At 39.8% G+C, this 24,792-nt stretch overlaps 1 protein-coding gene across 3 annotated transcripts in view; it reads left to right on the top strand.

Annotated features, from left to right (window-relative positions):
• Positions 1 to 24,792, top strand: part of SEMA5B (semaphorin 5B) — a 191,669-nt gene that overhangs the window by 93,474 nt on the left and 73,403 nt on the right. For 2 of the 3 annotated variants that reach the window (XM_074214665.1, XM_074214666.1), the window contains exons 2-3: positions 10,700 to 10,857; positions 21,860 to 21,954. The gene's annotated coding sequence lies outside the window, so the exon portion shown is untranslated. The remainder of the gene's footprint in view (positions 1 to 10,699; positions 10,858 to 21,859; positions 21,955 to 24,792) is intronic. The other variant, XM_074214667.1, reaches the window with a different exon arrangement.

Genomic DNA, 24,792 nt, shown 5'->3' with positions numbered 1-24,792 from the left:
ACTTTCTCAAGAAGAAGATCTTAAGTATGTAAATTTTACCAATTTACAAGTATTTCCCCCACACTGGATCTGAATTAAATTGCGCCAGATCTTAAATTGCACCAAATGTAATTAAATTAAATTGCAAAGTGTCCAAATTGAAGTATCTAAATTGTACCAGGTATGTAAATTGCACCAAAGTATGAATGACTAATAAGGCTTAATGGACTAACCCTGCTGGGGGGTATCTAAAATTTTAACACTAAGGAATGAACCATCTAACAGTGAAACTTTCAGAAGTTATCCCTTCCTAAGGAGCATGATTTTTGGAGGAGGTATTCTTGGATCCTCCAAAATCATCATTTCCTTCAAATATCTATTGAAGGACTATTCTTTCCAAGCGATGGACTTAGTTCTAGGCTCTGTAGGACAGACCACAACTGGAGTTACAGGGTTCAGTTTTAGAGCCCCTAGTTTAGATAGTTCATTAATAAGCTGGAGAGAGTCCAGAGGAAAGCTACAAGGAAGGGCTTAGGATCATAGCCCTAGAATTGGGAGGGCACCTAGGAGCCATGTGGTACAACCTCATTTTACAAATGGAGAAACTAAAGTCCAGGGAGGCAAAGTGACTTTTCCCAAGGTCAAAGAGGAGGTAAGCATCAGAGGCCAGATTCCAACTTAGGGGTTCTGACTCCAAACAAAGAACTCTTCCCACTCTACCACAAAGGTTAAAAACCTGTCTATATCATATAACCAGCTATTGAAAGAAAGGAAGGTGTTTAGTCAGGGGGAAAAAAGTTGTAGAGAACTGGTTGGGTAACTTCAAGGGGATCAGGTGTAGTCTTACCTCAAAGGGTAAAAACAGGAGCAATGTATAAAAATTACAAAAGGGTTAATAAAAATTTTCTAACTATTCAAGGCCAAGCTACCAAAAGAGGCAATAAGTCACCAACTCCATGGAGGTCTTCAAACAGAGACTGGATGACCATTTATGTGTTATGTTATAACAACAATGTTTAAGGACAAGGGTTGGACCTGACTGAGAGTCAGGAAAAACTGATTTCAAATACAGCCTCCAACACTTATTAGCTGTGTGTGACCCTAAGCAAGTCTTTTGATTTCTATTTGCCTCAGTTTCTTATCTGTAATATGGGGTTAATAATAGTACCTACCTCCCAGGGTTGTTGTGAAGATCAAATGAGATAATAATTGTGAAGTGTAAACAGTATAGTGCTCAGCACTATATAAAGGCTGACTGCTAGATCATTTCAGGTCTAGGGTTTTGTGATCTGATGATTCTGGACTGGAGAACCTCTCCCTATCCTAACCTTCAGGGACAGGAAGATACCACAGATACATAGAAAAGTCAATCATTGTTCAAGATAGAGGGGTAAAACTTGAGGGAAAGAGGTGAGCAAAAGTAAGAAAACTAATTCTCATGGATGGGATTTCCATGTGACCCTTGGTGAACTAGGTAAGGGTCCTTTAACGTGACTTGAAGTAGATAGGAGGGAGAAGTCGTAAGTGATGATGATGTTCTTCATTCGTTCTTGAAGAAGACCACGACATCGGGAGATGATTCCATGACAAGTATATGAATTGTATTTGAGGGGAGGGGGGGAGGCTGTGCTAAGTCACCAGTCTCACCTTCTCCTCCAGAGCCATCTGGGTCCAGTGGTCAGATACGAATCAGGATGAGATGGTGGACTCAGAATGCAAAATGAGACTTTTATTTTTTGCCCAGTTTGGGAATTTTTCTCTTTTTTTGGTTTAACTATGCATGTTTGTTACAAGAGTTGTTAACTGAAAACAAAGTAAAATTTTAAAAATAAAGCCTTTCTATCTCAGTGAGATTTGTAAATTCTGTGTTCTTCTGTGTTAGCCTTCATCAACTTTGGGATATTTCCACAATGACTCTTTAGAGGAAGACATTAGTAGATACAGAGTTATATTTGAATTAGGACTATTCTTTCTCTAGTATAGGGAATTCCTGGATGAGAAAATCCCCTTTATCACACACCTTCCCTGCAACTAAATGGGCTGCTTGGAGCAAGGCCAAGTTAAATAACTTGCCCCAGGTACTACATGCATGGCACATATATCATAGGGCAGCTAGGTAGTGCAGTGGATAGAGCATTGGCTTTGGATTCGGGAGTCAAGAGTTCAAATACAACCTCAGACACTTCAAATACAACCTCAGACACTTGCCACTTACTAGCTGTGTGACCTTGGACAAGTCACTTAACCCCGACTGCCTCGAATACAGGGCTATCTCCAGTTGTGCCGATTCATATCTGACCACTGGAGTCAAATGGCTCTGGAGGAAAAAGTGAGTCTGGTGACTTAACACAGCTTCCCCCTCACTCAAATCCAATTCACAGTTTGTCATGGCATCACCTCCCTGATGTTGTGGTCTTCTTCGAAAATGAAGGAAAAATATTATTATGTGTTATAGGCTGAACTTGAACCCAAGACTTTCTGACTTTAGAGTTGACTCTTTATCTCTAGGGTTCTCCTGCCTCTTTCCAAAAGAAAACCAAGAAGAGTAGTTTTTCTGAGGATTCTAGAGAAAGACTCAGAAAGAAGGTGGCATTGGGTTGGACCTGGAAGGTCTGGGGGTGATGGATGGATCATTCAGATGGATGGGGGAGTCATTTAACCATCAGAAAATCCCAGGTTGAGGGGACAGCTAAGTGGAGAAGTGAATAGAGCACTGGTCCTAGAGTCAGGAGTACCTGAGTTCAAATGTGGCCTCAGACACTTAATAATTACCAAGCTGTATGACCTTGGGCAAGTCACTAATCCCATTGCCTTAAATTTAAAAAAAAAGAAGAAGATGCCAGGTTGAAATGGGGGGGGTGGGAACTGGCCAAGGTTTGGCCCATGCTTTTCTATGGATATACTTTTCTCTGGTTCAGAGAATGAAATAGAATGTGTCTTCCACTTTCCTACTCACCTCTCTCTGAAGCAAGTATACAGCCCCTTCCCCTTTACAAAAAAAAGAATTTCTAAGGGTTTTTACTTTCAGAAACTGAGAGGTTTAAAATAACCAACAAAGAGAGAAAGTTACAAAGTTACCAGAAGTCTAAAAAAAGCCCAATAGTAATAGTCAACATAGGTCTTCATTGAAATGTAAATGAAGTCAAGCCAACTTTTTCTTATCTCCTCTCCTTTCACTGACTCACCTCTTTATTTCCCCTGGGAGGGAGAAACCTGCCCAGACTCCTTCACCTTCCTTTTATTCTCTTCTCTGCTGTTGTTTACTCCTAGACCCCCCTTTTTTTCTCCTCTCTCTCCTTAGATCCCAGAGATCCTGGGGTGGCATAATCGCTATTAAAAGAGGGCCTCTTGGGTCAGATTTATTTACATCTCAGAGGAAGCCAACTTCTTTCTAGTGTCTTCATCACAAATTTCTGAGGACTCACAAGAAAAGTTAGTTGAAAGAGAGCAGAGGGAGGAAGGAAGGAAGGAAGGAAGGAAGGAAGGAAGGAAGGAAGGAAGGAAGGAAGGAAGGAAGGAGGAAAAGGGAAAAAAGAAGGAAGGAAGGGAGGGAGGGAGGGAGGGAAAATCAAAGGAAGGAAAGGAGAGATGGAGGAAAAGGGAAAGAAGAAAAGGAGAGAGGAAAAGAGAAAGGAATGAAGAAAGGAAGGGATGAATAAAGAGGGAAGATAAAGGAAGAAGAGAGGAAGGGAGGGAGAGGACGAAAGGGAACAAGAAAAGAAAGAAGGAAGGAAGAGAAAATATCAAAAAGGTAATAGAAAGGACAATGTCGTTACTACTTAAATTGAATATATACTTTTAAAGAGAACCAGCTATAAACTAGAAGTTCACAATCCATCTATGCATTGAAATATTTATAGGTCCTAAGATCTAGAGCTGGAGGAGACCATAAAGGCTATCAAGTTCAATTGGGTCATTTTGCAAATGGTCTCAATATCTGAGGTTGGATTTGAATTAAGGTCCTCCTGACTTTACTCAGGTGCTTCCACATGCTGCTTCATGTTTGTTCATCATTGTTAAGTTTGTAGGTTTTTAAAAAAAAAAATCTTAAAAGAGAAAAAGAAAAGAGAAATCTTAGGAAGAGGCATTTTAATGAAATGGAAGCACTGAGCTAGGTTGGATCAGAAACCTGGGTTCTAGTTCTGACTATACCAATAAGTGACTGAGTGACCTTAGAAAAGTCATTTCATTTCTAAGTCCCTCCCAAGTTCCCCTTGTAAATTGTGGAGTTAGCCACCCTTCTTATTGTTGTTCAGTCATTTTTCAGGCATGTCTGACTCTTCATGACTTCATTTGGGGTTTTCTTGGCCAAGTTACTGGAGTGGTTTGTCTTTTCCTTCTTCTGATCATTTTATAAACAGGGCTAAATGACTTGCCCAGGGCTACACCCATAGGAAGTGTCTGAGGCCTGATTTGAACTCAGATGAATCTTCTTGACTACAGTTCTGGCACTCTATCCACTGTGCCACCTAGCTGCCTCCTGGCCACCCTAGATTAACCTTATGCCTAAGAGAGGGATAGTCTAGCTTTGAAATTTTCTCAATTCTTTGCACTCCCATATGCTGATATCAATCATTTATATCTCAGAGTGAACTTTAAAAAATTATCATACCTCTGGGGGGGGATTTTAAAGTTTTATCTCTAATTGCTAAATAAAGGCTTTTATTAACTCTTAAAGAAATTTTAAGCCTTCAGGCAATGGGGCAAAGAAACATAAAAGTGACTTTCCCAAAGCTTCTAAAATCACAATAGGTAACCACCTAGTCTGCCTATGGGTAGAGCTGACTTTGATGACTCTGTTGGCTAGAATTGGGAAATGACTACAGAGAGACAGCATGATATGTGGTAGTATAAGCCTTAGATCTCTTCATATTTATTCTATGATATTTTTCAATTTTTAAGTTTTTTTAACAAGACAACAAAGTTAAGTGACTTGCCCAAAGTCACACAACTAGGTAATTTTTATGTGTCTGAGAGCGGATTTGAACTCAGGTCCTCCTGTCTCCAGGGCTGGTGCTCCGTCCATGGCACTACCTAGCTACCCCTGATATTTTTCAATTTTTAAAAACATTTTTCTGTAAAGTTTTCAGTTCTAAATGCTATCTCTCCTTTCTTTTCTCCCCTCTTTTTCCTCCCCTTGAGATGGCAAGGAATCAGATATATATAGGTTATATATGTGCAATTATGTGAAATATTTCCCTATTAATCATTTTATACAAGAAGACTCAAAAGAAAAAGAATAAGTAAAGTAAAAAACATACTTTAATCTGCATCAATCAATATCAGTTCTTTCTCAAAAAGTTGATAATATACTTCATCATTAGTAAAAAGTCATTCACAGTTTTTCATAGAATAATATTGCTGTTCCTGTGTACAGTGTTCTCCTGGTTCTGTTCATTTCACTAGGCATCAGTTCATGTAGGACTTTCCAGCTTTTTCTGAAATCATCCTGCTTGTCATTTCTTAAAACACAGTAATATTCCATTACAATCATAAGCCACAGCTTGTTTAAACTTTACTCAACTGATGTATCTCTGTAGGTTTTTTCTTGTGACTTTTGAATAAACATTTATATGCATCTTCTATGGTTTCTCTCCTCCCTCTTAACTTCTTCTTCCAATATCAGTCAAAATCTACCTTCTGAGATGGGTACAAGAACTTGGCCTTACTCACTGGGACTTGACTTTCTTCCACAGTTTGGCAGGTCTTTCTGTTTCCTGGGTTCCCAGGAGTCCTGAAGCCAGACCTCACAGATTAGTCTTACTGTGTCTCAAGATTGCTGCCCATCCTGCACCACTATCTGTCATCCTGTAATATCTCCACCTTTCTTTCTAGCAGCTGCCACCATATTTTTACTGCTCTTTTCCAAGTAAAAAGCCCATTTTTCTGTTACTGGAACTCAGCCATCCTGTGTTTTAAGAGGGATTATTTATTTATAAGAGTAAATGTAAATTCATAGATGACACAAAGGACATAAGAAATTACAGTATGGAAAATTTATCTGGTCCTTGTGAAGCTGGCCCTCTCAAGCTTTATAAATATGACCTCACACATAGTGGGGACTTAATAAATGCCAGACTTGGAACACTAAACTTGAAGCCATGGCAGCCGAGTTGAAACCTGGGAACCTACTGCTGAATGACTTTGGACAAATCAGGTAACCTCCATGGGTTGCAATTTCAGGATCCATAAGGTTGCTGAGATTCCTTCTAGCTTGTCAGTCAGTCAATAAACACTAATCTAGGTCTTTGATCCTTTGATCCAAAAATTCTATAAAATTGTATTGATAATATAACTATATATAATGATATATCTATATTAAACAATATATGCATGTATGTGTGTATATATGTAACATTACATATTACATATGTGTATTTTAGTACTTAACTTATTTTTTTTATAAAAAATCCTTTTAGCAGAATAGGTAAGCACCTTCTCAGTAACTTATAGGCTTAGAAAGTTGTTTAGAACATTTAGAAGTTGTGTCTTGTCAAAAAATCACACAGCCAGTTGTCATCAGACATTAGACTCAAACCCAGGTCCTTCCTATAAGCCAGCTCTTTATCTATTACACCAGCTTTTTTTCCTCAAATAAATCCTCCTCTACAATATATATAGAGTACAACGATATAAGTATACAAGGAATCATTGGTTTACCGATGAGGAAACTGAGGTACAAAGAAATGAAGTACTCAGGGATAGACAGCATTGTTAGAGACCTATATCAGGAATTGTTAGATTCCAGATCTAGTTTATTATTATGCCCCTTGTCTGTAGGAGAATGCTGGTGTTCCTTTCAGCATCTCATATACCATTGAATCTATGAGGGTCATCTCTATTGATGAGCATGCTGATGACCACCCAAAAGGTTGCAGAAGCCACACTGATTTCATCCTGACTATTGACAAAGATCACATCACAACCACAGAATCATTGATTTAAAGTTGAAAGGAACTTGGAGGCCATTTAGCTATTTATTTTACAGATGAGGGAAGATTCTTGTTATTGGGTTTTTTTATTTCGGTAAGGCAATGGGGTTAAATGACTTGTCCAAGGTCACACAGCTAGGTGAAGTTTTTGAGATGGAATTTGAATGCAGGTCCTCCTGACTGTAGTGCCAGTACTCTATCCACTGCACCATGTAGCTGCCCCTCTAATTTCTTTAAGAATCTTTCCTCACAGTGCACTTAACTGTGTGACCTTGGGCAAGTCACTTAATCCCATTTCCTTAAATAAATAAATTTTAAAAAAATCATCATCATCATAATACATAAAAATAAAAATAAATTTAAAAAAAGTTAGAGGACCTGCCCAAGTCACAGAGTTAGTAGACTAGAGATTGGATTTGAACTCAGGTCCTCTGACTACTCTTTCATCGCACCAAGCTACCCCATCTTCCCTTCTTAGTTTATTTGGATATACTGTAGAATAGCCCCATGAACTTGTAGGGGAACCTCTACCAATTCCAGAAAAGAAAGATAGATGCACTTTTAAAGTATTGAGGATTGTGCGATTTGAAGGAATCTAATGGCTAATAATCTTGTAAAACAAATAATCACACTTTATTGACCTTTGGGGCAAATAGAAATGTTTGTCTATTTGCTTTTTTTCTGAAGAGGAAGCAATAACAGCAAACAATTGAGGAAGGTTGCTTAGGTCCCTGCCCTCTTTTCTGAACAAAGTGAATGATTCTGAAGGTTTGGAGAAGAGAAAACAGAGGAGACAGGCAGATGCTTTTGGATCAGAGTATTTGAATGGCCTTGCCAAAATGAGGAACTTAATTCAGAGTTCCTCTTTACTGAAAGATCCAAAGATTATCCATCTCACTCCTACTTTTCTCTTCATACTCAAAGCCACCCAAAAATATCCATAGAACAGCAATTCTCAAATGTGGACATGGAGCCCTAGGGGTCTCAAAACCTTTTCAAGGAGTTTGGGAGATCAAAACCATTTTCATCATAATATTAAGATGTTATTTTCCTATTAAAATACTCCTCCCCCTTTCCACTATATATCTTTCTAAGACTAGATTGTATTCAGACATTTCAACCAAAACAGTATATCACAACAAATCAAATGCAAAAACCGATATGAGAATCCAGCTGTTTTCTATTAAGCCAGACGTTAAAGAGATTTGTAAAAATATGTTTAACTGTCACTCTTCTCACTTTGGGGGGGATATTGTCTTTTTCATAGAAAATATATGATTTATGTTAGCAAAATGTAATAGGCTTATTATCACTATTTTTTAAATGAATAAATATTTTTAGAATGTATCATTTTTCTTTCTAATATGGTAAATATCAACAGATATAACCTCATATAAACATAATCTCTTTGAATAATTTTTAAAGAATGTAAAGGGGTTAGCAATATTTTTTCAGTATATAAAAGAATCCTCAAGAATAGAAATAAGTTTGAAAACCACTGCCAAAGAGAATTATAGGATTTAGGGTGAAGGAAGATATTTTTAGATGATCTAGTCCTGCCTTCTCATTTTGGATATCAAACTGAGGCTCAGACAAATATAGTGACTTTATCAACTTCAAACCTGTAGTGACTGTCAGGTTTTGAATTCAGGTCTTCTGAATCGATTCCTTCACATTTACATATTTATATGTATATGCATTCTTTTTTCCCCCCTCTAAGATCCCTTCTAGATCTGTATCTCCACTCCTAAGATCCTATGTCTTTTTTCTCCTTGATCCAGTTTTTTTTTTTTTTACTTGTTGGACAGTGTCAAGCAGTTATTAATGTTCCTTCTTCAGAGGAGATAACTTCTCAGGAATTGGTGATGCTGTGGATCTCACATTATGTCTTTACAGTATGTAGGGGGTGTTCAGAAAGGATTAGTAGTGTTTGGTTTGAGGTTTGCTGAGTTCTATGGTGGCCACCCTCCACCCAACTCTGACTTGTAGCTCCAAGAAGCTATAGCTTGCTCATCAACCACAGCCTAAAACCTTCTCAACAGACAGATTAACCTAGGTTGGGGGCAACTGACAGGCTTCAAATCCCTCAGCATGTCTACCCCAAACATGTGAGGACTTCCTCCCCAGTGGAATGAAAAAATGACAACAATTTGTTCCAACAACATGAAGTTGGTGAAGCAGGCACTGTGTAATATTGAGAGCTTGATCAGACATCAAAGATTGCCCACTGCATCCTGGACCATTACCAGTCATCCTGACTTTTGTCCTGCTACTGGACTTTGATAATTCAGGAAGAGAGAATGTGCAATTCTGCCTTACTTAAATCCAATTCACACTCAAGTCATCACCAGGGATAACATTGGTCTTTAAAAATAAAGGATTTACAACAATATAGCTTTATGCATGAGTAAGCCAACAGATAGACATGAGAAGTCTCATGGTGTTGTGGAAAGATCACTTGGAATATTAGAGTTAAGAGTCCTGGGTTCAAGTCTTGGTTTTGATCCTTATTGCTGTTTGACTTTATACAATCTGCCTCACTTTTCTGGCACCCAGCTTCTTCATCTGTAAAATGGAGATAGTAAACATTTACTATTTACTTTCACATATTGATTTTGACAAGTGTCTTGTAAATTGTTGAGTGCTATAGATATATGAGTTATTAATATGGGTAGTGCCTTAATATATGCTATTTTCCTATTAATAAACTCCTCCCCTTCCCACTACATATCTTTCTTTTTTCTTTTTTTGAACTCAATTGCTTTTATTTTTTTAAATAAAAGAAAGATTTTATTTTGAATTTCACAATTTTTCCCCTAATCTTGCTTCCCTCCTCCCACCCCCCCCCAGAAGGCAGTCTGCTAGTTTTTGCATTGTTTCCATGGTATACATTGATCTAAGTTGAATGTGATGAGATCATATCCTTAAGGAAGAAAAATAAAATATAAGAGATAGCAAAATTACGTAATAAGATAACATGTTTTTTGTTTTTTTTTTAATTAAAGGTAATAGTCTTTGGTCTTTGTTCAAACTCCACAGTTCTTTCTCTGGATACAGATAGTGTTCTTCATTACAGATAGCCCCAAATTGTCCCTGATTGTTGCACTGATGGAATAAGCAAGTCCCTCAAGATTGATGATTGCCCCCATGTTGCTGTTAGGGTATACAGTGTCTTTCTGGTTCTGCTCATCTCGTTCAGCATCAGTTCATGCAAATCCCTCCAAGTTTCCCTGAATTCCCATTCCTCCTGGTTTCTAATAGAACAATAGTGTTCCATGACATACATATACCACAGTTTCTTAAGCCATTCTCCAGTTGAAGGACATTCATTTAATTTCAATTCTTTGCCACCACAAACAGGGCTGCTATGAATATTTTTGTACAAGAGATGTTTTTATCCTTTTTCATAATCTCTTCAGGGTATAGACCCAGTAGTGGTATTGCTGATTCAAAGGGTAGGCACGTTTTTGTTGCACTTTGGGTATAATTCCAAATTGCTCTCTAGAAAGGTTGGATGAATTCACACCACTACATAGCTTTCTAAGGCTAGATTGTATTCATATATTTCAAAAAACAGCATATCACAACAAATCAAATGCAAAAACCGATATGAGAATCCAGCTGTTTTCTATTAAGCCAGACATTAAAGAGATTTGTAGAAATATGCAAAAATATGTTAAACTGTCACTCTTTTCACTTTTGTGGGGGAATATCTTTCCTCATGTCTAATTTGTGTCTCTTTTGCTTAATATTGGCATATGATATCATTGAATATGTTGTTCCCACAGCGAGTGATTCGGGTCTATCCTTGTCCCTGCTGTACCTGGATACACTGTGGCTTTGCTTCTTTTCCAGCTGCCCAAATTATTCTTGGGTAGTTTGCTCTCCTAGCTATTGTCAAGACATGAATGGACAGTGAGGTGTTTACTTCATTCACAAGTCAGGGGTAAGTTCTTTGGGGACAGTGGGGGTAGTGGGGAGGAGAAGGGGAAGGGGATGTGTCTATGGGCAAAGAAGTAACCATATTAAGTCCATCTTGGAGGGTTAAGGGAAGTCATCTGGATTTCTCTAATTTATAAAGCCTTTATGGATGAGATAAGGTTTCCAGAGATTTTAAAATTTAAATTTAAAATTTAGGAGAGAGATCTGGGTGAATTGTAAGCAGTAGTGTACAGAAGCTAGTTTGTACCTCTGAATAATTGTTCAATTTTCCATGTTAACATTTACACATTGTATATCAGAAAATGCTATAGATCAGGGCTTGACAAATTATTTTTCTGATTGGATGGACTTAAGAAAGTGATGAAGAAAATATTAATAATGCAGATTAAACAGAAAACTGTGGCATGGATACATTTTCTTTCCCCTGAGAGCTTACTATTAACTTTTACCTGCATAGCTCTAGCTGTAGGGAAAGGAGAAGTATGTTTAAGCTCATTGTGCAACTAAGAAAAAACTGGGAAATATGTTTTGGTGGGTTGTTTTTTTTTAAGTTAGCTAAACATCCCCTCTACAATCTTATTTACACTGTTAAATTTTTATTAATCTACCATTGCTTATAGATAGAAAAGGCAAACTTCAGTACTGCCCACACTAAATTATCTAAGTTCTGAGTGATTAGGACCCTGATTAATATTTTACTCTGTATCAATGGTTTTCCAGTAAGAATACTGGAAATAGCATAGAACTATAATGAGAAGGCGGATCCAACTGGGTTGTCATAGATTTTGTGGTATTTAGGTTGAAGAGTGGAACAGGACCTGAAATCAAATTCTGATTCAGACAATTTTTAGACAATTGTATGACTATAGGAAGGTCAATTAAACTTTATTACTCTTAATTTCCTCATCTGTAAAATGAGGATAATAATTTTACCTACCTCAGGGTTGTAGTGAGGAACAAATGAGAAAATACATGTGCTTTGCAAACTTTAATGTGTATCTACATGTTAGTTATTATTAAATTTATATCATCTGAGTCCTTTCTCTCTTCAACCAAAGGCTTGCAGAAGTCCTTGCCTCAAGCACTATCAGGAAAGAGAAAGGTTGACTTGGCCTTTTGTGTACATTTTATGTGCATACTCATTTCAACCTTGAACCCATCATTCTAATGGTCTTTATTTGTCACTGTGCTGTAAGTAGACATATAGAATACTTGCCCACTCTGAAGTAGAGAGTGAGGCACACCCCCATTTCACATCATCAGACACTTCCAGAAGCATGCTCATTGAACAGGAATGCTCCCAGGACAGAGTTCTCATTGGCTAGTCTCCTCATTACACAAAGATTCCACCAACCACAAAATCATGATAGGGGACTGTTCTCTCTGTTTTGTGAACAGTGGCCATTGTACAAGTAGCAAAGTGACCCACTTGCAATAGCATTGAACAAGGTGTTCTCAGTTTAGGAGACCCAAATTCTTAATCTCTACTTGCCGTTAACTATTGTCACCTTGGTGAAGTCACAACCTCTCTGGGTCTCTATATCCTTGCCAGTAAATGAAGCTGTTGGATGAGATAAAAGCTCATTTATGTTATACAACAATCCTACAAGGTTTCTGATGCAAGGATTGTCCCCATTTTACAAATAACTCACATCTCCAGAGCTTTTTAAAGGTTATAAAAGACTTTTTTCATCATTGTATTATCTTCATATGATGGATGAGGAAACTGAGACTTGCTCAATGGTAGTTGTCCTTTGTACTTGATGAGGACCAAAATGACATCATGATATCAGGGTCAATATACAGTGTGTCTGATTGTGGCTGGTCAGAGCAATATGAGCTTGGAAGGCTCAACCATAGTCTGAACACAAATAGTCCATATGAACTAGACTGGAGATATCTTGTAGGAGTCAAATGAATTGCCTTTTGCCACACAGTAAATAAGTGTTTAGCGTCATTAAGACATAAAGCATTTATTATGTTTCATACCCATGTCTATTGATGTGACATGACCTTGTAGGGAGAATATTAGGAAGCAATGAAACTTATAATGAGCTGAAGTTGGTAGGGAAAGCTAAGGATAATTTTAGATTATAACCTTCTTTAGGGCAGGGATTGTCTTTTGCCTCTTTTTGTATCCCTAGCACTTTGCACAATGACTGGCACTTATTAGATGTTTAATATTGATTGATGGATGAAAAGGCAGAGAATAGGAAAGCCAGTTGTAGTGGAAGAAAAAGAGAATCCAGAAAGCGAGAGGAGCATTGCTTAGAGAGATAGAATGATAACAGATAGCTGGGGAAAATGAAGACAATTCATTCTGTTTCTGTTTCTTTGGCAAGGATAATGGAAATAAGTAAGCAGATTGTAAGAGAGGTTCTAGCTGCCCTTGATTAGTTCAAGGCACTAGTCTTTGAATGTGTCTTGGATTACTTAAAGAACAGGTAGAAGTGGTTGCTAAATCATTGCTAATGACCATTAAAAGATAGTGGAGAACGGGGTAAGAGCTTAAAGCTGAAAAAGAATATTGTCCTGGTTTTCAAAATACAAAAATGGGTGAAGAGAACTTTGTAATCCTGTAATATAGCCAGTGAGTTTGGTCTTAGATTCCAGAAAAATTCTAAAGTGTATTATTTAAAGGGATGAATTTTGAAAATCTAGAAAAGGACATTGTGATCACAAAGTCTGAAAGGCTTTTTCAGGAAGGGGTAATTAACACTGTCAACCTTTTTTTTGGCAAGATAAATGGGTTGCTAGAATAGGAAAATTCTAAAATTATATAATTTTTCTGATTCTAGTAAGATCTTTGATAAAGTCTCTCATTCTATTCCTATGAACAAAGTAGTGAGATATGGGATAGATGATAGTATAGATGGATTCAGAAGAAAGAGTGGAATGATGAGATCCAAAGAATAATCATTAATAGTTCAATGTCATTTTGATAGAAGTTCTCCAGCAAATAACCTAGGAACTGTGTTTGATCATGAGCTGTTTAAGACAGTGATGATCATGGTGATGATCATGATTGTGGTGGAGGTCATGGTACAGAGATGGTGATAGTAATGATCATGAACATGATAATGATGGTGATGATGATAATGGGGACAGTGGTGATGGTGGTGGTGATAGCAAGCTTTACATAATGCTTTAAGTTTACAAAGCACTTTTAAAATGTTATCTCATTTTATCCTTGAAACAACCCTGGGAGGTAGAAACTAATTATCTCTGTTTATAGATGAGCAAAACAGACAAACTGAGCTAAAATGAAGTAAAGTGGCTTGACCAGGGGCATTCAACTTCTAAGTGTCTGAGACCAGTCAGATCTTTCTGACTCCAGGTCCAGGGCTCTATCTACTGGGCTTTATTTAGCATGTTTTTCTAAACATTTAACCTATTCAGGGGCGGCTAGGTGACACAGTGGATAAAGCACCAGCCCTGGAGTCAGGAATACCTGGGTTCAAATTCAGCCTCAGACACTTAATAATTACCTAGCTGTGTGGCCTTGGGCAAGCCACTTAACCCCACTGCCTTGGAAAAACCTAAAAAAAAAAACCTTTTAACCTATTCAGCAGTGGTTTGAATAAAGGCTTTATTGGCATGCTTATCAAATTGGAAGTCGACAAATATAACAGAGATAAGCTAATGCATTGTAAGGGATGATAGAGTTAGAATTGAAGAAAAATGATGACTTTAAAATGAAATGTACAAGTGATAAGCACTGGGTCCAAAACTGGAGAAGATACAACTATTAAGCTATTTGTATGGGGGAAGAAGTGGAATTTTAGTGAACTGAAAGCTCAAGTCAAGCCAAAAAACTTAGTGCAACATTCCCAATTTGTTCAATATCTTTTATTATCCTGGTCCTACTCTTCTAGATGCTCTCTCTAGCTTATCAGTGTTGAAAAGGCTGGGGATGTTTTGCCTGGAGAAGAAAAGACTTTGTAGTAACATGTTAGCTGTCTTCAAATATTTAATGGGTAGTTACATGGAAGAGTGAGTTAAACGTGTTCTGCCTAGTCCCAGAGGGCACAACTAGGAGCAGTGGATGAAAGCTATGGAAAGACAGATGTGGGCTTGAGATATAGAAACACTTCCTCACTTTTGCAAAGTACAATGGACTGCCTTGGGAGGAGAGAGTGTACTTCACTAGAACTTTTCAAGCAAAGGCTAAATGACAACTTGTACAATGTGTTGTAGAGAAGATTACTGTTCCAGATACATATTGGATTCCATAGCCCCTGGTGGTCCCTTCTAATGTTAAGATTCTGTGGTTATGGGCCTCTAAGTCCCACTTCTATGCCTCCACTGTGCCTCTCTCAATAAGGGACTTGAGGTCTAAAGTTAAACATAGATAATGATTATTTGTTAAGTATCTAGCATGCATCAATCAAAGTGACTAGGTGACTCTGTGGATAGAAAGTCTGGCCTGGAGTCAGGAAGACTTGAGTTCAAATGTCTGTGTGACCCTGGGTAAGTCACTTAACCCTGTGTGCCTCAGTTTCCTCACATATAAAATGAACTGGAAAAGGCAATGGCAAACCAGTCTAGTATCTCTGCCAAAAAAACCCCCAAAAAGGGTCACAAAGAGTCAGATATGAATGGAAAAAATGACCAAAAAACAAAAACATATGCCAAGCAGGGGAGATATGTTATTGTTTAATTGTTTCAGTCTCTCCCCCTCACAGCAATAACAGTATAATGGGGGGGGGGAACAAAAGGAAACATTGAAAATAATCTCAGAGGGAAAGCAATAGCATTGAGAGTTGAGATTTGAACCCAGATTCTCTTGACTCCAAATCTAGTTGTGTTCTTTCCACTGCTTTGAATTCAGTCTTCTTGTTGCCAATTATTAAAGATTTAGAGAGATTGAAGACAGAAGATTTAAGGCCGCTGAAAAGGCAAAGGAGATGTTAAAACTGCTCAGGATTTTATTGTGGCAAAATATTGTTACAAAGTACATAGATAAAATTAGTAAGAAAAGCAGTAAGCATCCTGAGGCCAGGCCAGGTAAGTCAGAGAGAGAGAAGAGGAGAGGAGAGGAGAGGGGTGAGGAGAGTAGAGGGAGGGGGGCAGGCAGCCTGAGACCTGGCTTTACCAGGCCACATGGCAAAAGGCCTACGGTGCTCCACCTGGGTTAAGGAAGAACAAGAGAAAGCCCCATCCGTGTGGATGGGAGCCCCGAAGAAGCAAAAGACCCTGAAGGCGAGGCACTTCCTGTTGAATACCCCTCTATGGCAGGCTGGGCAGAGGGTGACGCTTGGGGAGTAGTCTTGCACCTTGGCCCAGGTATTTTCCAAAGCAAGCAACATACTGGTCTTTTCTGTCCCCAAGGTGCTTGGCCCCCAAGTTCAACATGTCATTTCCTGCCACACCAGTGCCTATGGCCAAGGCCAGGTGAAGGGGGAAATGGGGGACAAGATACAAACCACAGTGTCAAGGGAGGGTAGGATTCAATCAACAGGGGGTCAGTTTACATCTCCACCCATTTAATAAGATTTAACATAATTTAAGATTACAGTTTTTGTTTCTGCTACATTCATAATTCTCTATATCATTTCCCTTCATCACTCTGACTTCAGATCCAAAAAAGTATGCCCCTCATGATACAATTTCTGACTCTTAAATCAACTAATCTATCCAACACACCATGATATCACTAGGGTCTTTTCACATCCTTACACAATATGATTCTACAATCAGCTGTAGTTGGTCTATCTTCTCCCAGGGCTTCAAAAGTAGCTAAAAAGATGGTGAAAAAAAACATTTTCCAAGGGTTAATAAGCCCCCTGTCATCCACTGATGTCCTCCCCTTCCTCACCTGTGATCAAAAAGGTTGGATTGGAGCTTGTCTAAAACCCTTTTGAGCAGAAAGGACTATCATTGTTGAGGGATGGAGGGAAATACTGTAGCAGGTGACCCAGGGATGTCTCTGGATAGAGGTCCTGCCTTTGTGAGTCAACTTTAGGCAATCCTGTCTTGCCTGAAGAGAGGGAGACAAACTTCCCCTTGTTGAACAGGCATGGCTCCGTCCCTGCTGCTACCTTGGGGCTGGCTGGTTGAACAGGAAAGTGCTGGGAAGGTTGATGGCTGATCTGTCCCTGCCAAACTGGCCCTCTCAGTCTCCCTTCTCACAGGCACCAAACTCCCAGATGGTCTAAATAGGAAGAAAAGAGGAAAATCCGTATCCAATCTGTTGTATTCAGTGGAATGGAAGGGAATCTGCATCTCAATCTTATCTTTGTGCTGGGGCTTGGCTAAGCTTGACCCCCCAAGTGGCAAATAGAGTACAGCCCAAGAGATGCCTTCACATCCTGCTCAAAAATACACACAGCTGGGCTGTTGGCGGCTTCCCCCAAGAATACCCTACATTTAAAGGGAGGGATGTAACTGAGCTGAGCCAGGAAAAGGATGGGGAATACCCCCTCCCTCTACTAAGGTCAACCTTCCTCTCCCCTTTTTCCTTTCTCCCCCCCCCCAACTTCAAATTGGGTATATTCTTTCCAGCTCTGGATTTCTTTATTTCCTCTTCTTTTCTTCCCCCCCCCCTTTTTTCCCCTCCCTCTTTCTCTGGGCCATGGGCCAAGAGGAGCCTTTGAATGGAAGTGAGGAGGGTGGGGGTAGGGGTGAGTAGAAGGAAGGGGGCCCCCTGAGGGTCTCTTACAAACAGTCCCACACAGAGCTATGCTGCCTCCTCCAAATACACTTGAAAGTCATCGGGACAATTGCTTCCTTCTCCGCCTGGGGCCGTCCTCCCATCCACCTTGGTTGGATAACTAGGGCCAGCTGTAGCTGCTTCTGTACCCACCCTGGGCCATTTGTACTATGGCACTGAAGCAGAGAGGTGATGCTCAAGTGGCCTCTCTGGATGGTCCAGGTTCGTCCTTTGACCCAGCATGCCTGGAGGTGTTGGGTATGGGCTGGTGCTGGGGCAGGAAGTAGGAGAGACCCTGAGAATAACTGGCTCACGAAACAGGGCAAACTCACATGTCACTGAGGGTTTCCCAAAATAGCAGAAGTCAGCTAAAACGGCTTCCTTCCTTTCTCCCTCCCACCGCTCAACCTCCCAAACACTCTTTCCTGATCCCTGACACTGACAGCCAGAATCACAAATGGCATGATCTCACTTATACCAGAGTATCCCAGACTGCAGCCCCCCCCACTGCTCCCTGCTTCCAGCCTTTTACCCCAGACCTGTCAGGTCCCCCAATCTCTCAAATTTTCTCATAATCCAAGCTTTCAGACTTGCTAGGAAATAGTATGGAGCAGTAGAAATGGCAGCAAACTGATAGACAGATGGTCCAGGTCATTTATTCACCAAATGATCTTGGGTAAGTCTTCTTGTTTCTCTGAGCCTCAGTTTCCTCTTCTGTAAAGCACGTAGGTTAGACTGAAGTGGTCTCTAAGGCCATTTCTAATGATGAAATTTTTTCTTTCTGTGATGTGTACAAGAAAGTCAATTAATAATTTAGAGTGAGAAAGAGCTCTTCCCCATAGGGAAGCTTTCTTGGGAAATCAAATTAAGATCAGAAGGTTGCTTGCTGAGAACATGGAATCAGACAAAGGAAGAATCCATAATTCAGTTCAGAAAATGCTGAAATTCCTAGGGCATGTTAAACAACTAACTAGAAGAAGAAGGGAAATACAAAGTGTAGAAAAGACATGGATGTCTTCATGGAGTTTCCAGTCTAGCAAGCAAACCCATACACCCACATCTTGGTAATATATAATAACAAATGCTTTAGTGGGTTCCAAAACAAAGTACTTGTCAAGGTCAGAGAGGGAAGATCATTGCCAAGAGTGCAATTTATTTTAGAGGGTTTTCTGAAAAAGATGACCTTTGAGTTGAGATTTAAGAAAGGATAGAGATTCAAGAGGGGCAGAGCCAAAAGAAGGAAAGATACTGAGGTTGAAGAATGAGAGGTGTGTTTCAGAGTAGTCCATTTTGGGTAAAATAAATTTAGTCCATCAATCCCTATGCATGTATTAAAAGCCTGGATAAAAGTCAGACGTGTTCAACTCTGGGAATACAAAGAAGAAAGGCAAAAACACAGTCTCTGCTCTCAAGAAGTTAACATTCAAATGTGGGAGACGAGCTATAAATAAAACATAGAAGATAAATACTAAGTATGTGGAAGATCATCTGAAAGGACTGGGAGATTGGGTGCCAGGAAAAGACCTCCTATAGAAATATAAGGTTAGTGAGGAAAATCTGGGGAAAAGGGGGTTGTCACCACATTGCAAGGGGCCTTGAATGCCAAACAAAAGAATCTAAATTTTATTCATTAGGCAGTAAGAAATCTTGGAAGATTTTTTGAGCAGTGGAGAAGTATGACCAGATCAATGCTTCAAGAAGGTTAGTCTGGTTATATAATGAAGACTGGAATAAAGGGATAGTGCTGGGGAGAAGACCTCATTACAATAGTCCAGGTGCTCAATAAGGAGTGCCTGTACTGATTTTTATTTTTATTTTCATTTTCAAAGATCTATGCATCAGGGGGGTGATGTCATGATAAGCTTGTGAATTGAATTGGATTTGAGTGGGGGGTGGGCTGTACTAAGTCACCAGTCTCACTTTCTCCTCCAGAGCCATCTGGGTCCAGTGACCAGATGTGTCAGGAAGCCTGGAGATAATCTTGGATGTGAGACAGTCAGGGTTAAATGACTTGCCCAAGGTCACACAGCTAGTAAGTGTCTGAGGCTGGATTTGAAATCAGTCTCCTAATTTTAGGCCTGGTGCTCTACCCACTGCACCATCTAACAGCCCTTACCAGGCTGCTGGTGGCAGACTGAGGAGATGGATGGTGCCAAGGTGATGTTGATAAGGCTTTATAACTGATTGAAAATAAGGGGTAGGGTGGGGCGGCTAGGTGGAGTAGTGGATAAAGTACCAGCCTTGGAGTCAGGAGTACTTGGGTTCAAATCTGGTCTCAGACACTTAATAATTACCTAGCTGTATGGCCTTGGGCAAGCCATTTAACCCTATTTGCCTTGCAAAAACCTAAAAAAAAAAAAACCAAATAAAAAAATAAGGGGTTAAGGGGCACAGTGGATAGAGCACGGGCCCTGGAGTCAGGAGTACCTGAGTTCAAATATGGCCTCAGACACTTAATTACCTAGCTGTGTGGCCTTGGGCAAACCACTTTACCCCATTGCCTTGCAAGAACTTAAAAAAAAAAAAAAGAAAATAAGGAATTGGTGATGGAAAGAAGTCAGATAAGAGGCAAATGGTGATAATGGGGTCCCCTTTAGGACATAGTGAGTTTAGGTCCTGGAGATAGATGAAGTTGACACTCTAGGACAAGAATAGAAGAAAGGTCAAAATTGGAGATGTAAATATGAGAGTCGTTGACCACTTTTCTCTCCATTCTCTTCTTCTTAAGAGTTCTATGTTGTTCTCTTCCAATTCTTCTGGTTACATCAAAATATTTATGTCAAAACATTTAATGCTCTTGCTCCAGGGATAGAGAGAGCCACTTATTCACAGGAACTTTTCTCCTAACATCTTCTGCCCTCTCTTTTTAATTAAAAAATTAAGGAGGTTTAATTAATGAAAGAGGTTGGCAAGGCCTTCATAATCTATGGTCTAATTATAAATGAAGGAGGGCAGGGGAATACCTACTCTGGAACACTGCCTGGGTGTCTCTGAGAGACAAGATACTTTGAAATTGTCTACAACTCTGCTAAGCTCAGTCTTCTGTTTGACTTATCATATAGCATCCCCATGGACAAGGGGGAGGTGCCATGGGAGAAGTTTCCCATTCTGCCCCCCCCCCAAAAAAATTTGAGTATTCCCCACAGCTCAGCTCTTAGTTCTCTCTATTCTTTTCTTTGGAGATTTCATCTGCTCCCACCGTCTTCAACTTCCCTTCTTTGTCTCCTTCTATCTGCACTGTGGAACCAGTATCATATGGTTTCCATAGACAGCATTTTCACATATGCACAAACATACACACACACACACACACACACACACACATAACTACACACCACACACATAGGCAGCTGTGAACACTGGCTCCCTATCCAAGCTCTAAAAACAATCAGGATGCACCCCCTCCTCCCCCGAGAATTAGGCAGGCAGCATGAGAACATGCAAACAGAATTTCTGTGGCCTGATGATTTTTAGAAAATGTTTTGCTTTACTTGTCACTGAGGCTTTCCCAAAATAGCAGGAGTTGTTGGAGTGGCTGCCTCCCTTCCCCTACTCTCAGAGTCTCTCTGATCCCCTGCACAATGTTCCAAAGGACAAATGGCAAGATTTCTGTGCCTGAGTCTCCTAGTCCCCCACTCTCTAGCTCCACATTGATTCACTTTATTCTGGTCCCTCGGCTACTTTGGCCTCCCAGACTTCCAAACCCTCATCTCCCAAAGCCCTCTGATCTTTAGCCTTTCTTGGAGTTTTCTAGACTCCCCCAATCCTCACTTTCTGCCAATGCAGAATCCAATGCACCATGCAAATGCCTATTACCCAAACTACCCATTCTCCCTAGTCTCTAGTATTAATTAGTCCAGGGACAAAAAAAGGCAGGAGCTTTTTGTCATTTTCCAAATAAAAATCATCCTTGGTCAATTATTAACAGAATCTGAATTATATGGACTGGAGGTGCAATGGTGTCAAAGCCATGGGAGGTAGGGGAAGTCTACTCATCTCTCTAAATACCCACTTATTCCTGTAAATGCTATCCACAACCTGGGGGTTGTGGACTTGGACCAATGGATCAATACTATTGAGTTTTCATATTTTTAGTCAGAAGTCTTGACTTTGTGTTTTCCTGGGTGAGCAGCTGGGCTAGGAGCTGTCATTAAGTGTGTGATACATACTAGTGCCCATAATGACCAATGGACTCTGTCCATTCAGCATACAAATGCAGTGCCAATGCAATCTGTTCTATGGATAAGTGAGCATTGATTCTATTTACATGAAACACCCATTGGCTTGCTTCTCTTTGCCCTATGCTTTGAATTTTAGTTTTCAATTTACCTCCCTCTCTCCTGTCTTCTTTTAGGGTACTGCTCTCTCTCCCCACCAAGGACCCATGGAGGTTGTGACGAAACAGGTCAAGGCACACCCAAGCAGAAGGCTCTTTGGCATTCACAATTGGTAATTTTGGCTGCTATCTATCCATTCAAGAAACCAAGGGGTTTCTCCTCCAAAGACTGCCCACTTTGTAACTGGTCTTCATCTGGTATTGTCCTTGCATTGGCTTTTGAGCTCAAACACACATATTCGATGAAGGATGGCAAAAAAATAAAATCTTACTGCAATATGAGTAGATTGAGATGACAAGCTCTTTAGAGATAAGTTAGTTGTAGGTACACAGTTTTGCTCCTCAAGCCAGCTTGACATTGCTCAAAAAGGAGCATGCATTTACAATCATCTCAGCGTTGGATACCTCAAGTTCATCTTCTATCACCAGGATATTAGAGAAGCTGTCTTTTCTTGCTTTGTTTCATTTAGTCTTAAATTAATATTATTTTAAATGAATAGGCAAAGTGCTTTGCAAGCTTTAAAGCTCTATGTGACCATTGTTATTTTTTTTAAATCTTGGTATGTTTTTGCTGCTTGGCTGAGTGTTTTCCATATAGTAGGTGCTCATTAGATATTTGTTGTTTTTGCTGAGTTTCAGTTGTACTACCTGGATTTCAAATGGAAGCTGTTTGACCCCTAAACAAGGAGTTTCCCTTGTATTTCTGCCTAGCAACTTTGTGATATTTGCTATCACTTCCTAATTTAAGTGTTCTAGATCCAAAAAAAGTGTTGTTGTTTTTAAAAGTGTTTAATTTGGGGTAACTAGGTGTTGCGGTAGATAGAGCACCAACTCTGGAGTCGGGAGGGCCTGGGTTCAAATGCGGCCTCATACACTAAATACTTGCTTAGCTGTGCAACTTTAGGCAAGTCACTTAACCCCATTGCCTTGCAAGAATAAAAATAAATGAAGTGTTTAATTTACACATTTAAAAAAACTGAGCTTATAATAGGATGATATGACCATGTTGGTATCTCAGGGTCACAACCATCCAAAGGGTCATATCTAAGACTTACTTCAGCTTTTTGAAAGTTTGGAAACTTTTTTGGACTTTACTGGTGCAAATTACAATGACTTTCCTGACTGCTTTCTCAAACTGATATTCTCATCTGTCTTTCCATAAATATAAGGCATCAACCCAGAATGTAGATCTTCAAAGACCTTTCCCTGCTTCAGTTTAACAGCTTAGGGGTTCCAGAGTAAGATTCCTACTGTCCCTTGGTTGCCTCTCTTTTGCCATAGATGACCAACCCACCTGCTTATCTGGTCACTCAGGTCCTCTAATACATATTTCATACTATTTCTTCTGTTGGTAACACTGTACAGCCTACTTGGACATTCTGGTCCGTCAGCATTTAGATTGTTGTGTTCCCTATGGCAGTGGCAGGAGGGTGCCAGGGAAGAGGGAGGGGCAGAAGGGACTGAGAATCAGATCATCAGTCAACAGACATTTGTGACCCTCCTGTGCTAGGTGAGGGGACACAAAGACAAAACAGAAAACAGTTCTTGCCCTCAGGGACCTTATATTGTCTCCACCATCTGCCCATAGTAATTTAGTTATTGTTACTCTCAAGTAGGCTATTTAGCCAAAGAACACTATTGGAGTTAAACATTGGTATGTTTTTCTTCCTTTAAAAACAAACAAAAACTTCACTTTTCATTAAAACCGCTGCACTTAAAGCAGTCTCTTAAACAACATCCGTATTTATAGATGATGCTTTGCAGCAACTTTTAAAATATACAAAGTCTGACTAATCATTAATCTTTTTTTCCTTATCAGCTCATCTGACCCTAATCTTCTATATACTTGGACTTCCTTTCTCCCTTACTCTGCTTATCTTACAGCCGAGGCCAAACCCTTCCCAACTTGGCTTGGCGTCAAAGTGCCTTGGGGCTGCTTCCTTCAGCACAGCTGTATTCCCATTCTGCCAAACTTGGTTTTTCCCAGTCTCCCCCCTCACAGCCAGCTACCTGGGGAAGAAATGCCCCAGGGGAAGAGAGGGAGAGCTTGGCTCCCCATGTCACCCCTCCTCTGTCCTCCCATATCCCTCTCTCCTTCCCCTGGCAAACCTGGAAACTATTGGAGTTAATTTGAATATTGCTTTTCTCTCTTGTTCTGCCTGGTGCTAGCTCAAATGGAACCAACCCCAGTTAAAGGAACCCTATTCTATATAGAGCAAAGAATGCTATTTTAAATGCTGATTTAAACCAATCTCATGACATTCTTTTTACCAGTCTCTCTCTTTTGCTCTCTAGAGAGAATTCTCCTGTTAGCAAGTCTCTGTACCTGACCTTCCTCTGGTCAACTTACATAAGCCTTTCTGGATGCCCAAACTCTAAAGACCTTCCTTTTCTTCAGCATGCCTCCTTTCTCCCCAGACCCACTCCCCGGCCCCCCCCCCGTTTCCACCCAGTCATCAACAGAGGGAGGATTAGACATAGTTTTCTGTCTACCAAGGGCTTTGAGTCTTGTCTGGGACATGTCTTGTGGTATGGAGAACAGACTTGGAAGGCATTCAATCAGCTACCTACCCTTAGTCCTGGCTCTGGTCACCATTAGCTTAAGGTAAAGGATCCATCATTCCTAAAGCACATTAAAAAATATTAGTTGTTTCTTAATGCATCATCACCATTATTCTGACTAACATTTATAGGATGCTTTTAAGTTTTGCAAAGCATTTGACCTACATTAGTTTATTTAAACTTCCCAATCAGTCTGTAAGAGTGAAACTTGTTATGCCCCTTTTATAGATGATGAAGATGAGGGTCAGAAAAATTAAATGATTTCTAATGTCTGGAAAAGAATTCAAGCTAGGTCTTCCTGAGGAACTGGGTTCAAATCCCAGCTCTGCTACTGACAACTTTTGTGATGAACAACTTTTTTTAAATTGTTTTTTTGAATTTTACGACTC

This window comes from Macrotis lagotis, chromosome 1, assembly GCF_037893015.1.
Source record: "Macrotis lagotis isolate mMagLag1 chromosome 1, bilby.v1.9.chrom.fasta, whole genome shotgun sequence".
NCBI lineage: Eukaryota > Metazoa > Chordata > Mammalia > Peramelemorphia > Peramelidae > Macrotis > Macrotis lagotis.
Note: the sequence above shows the minus strand (reverse complement) of the source record. Positions and strands in the feature narration are given on the sequence as shown.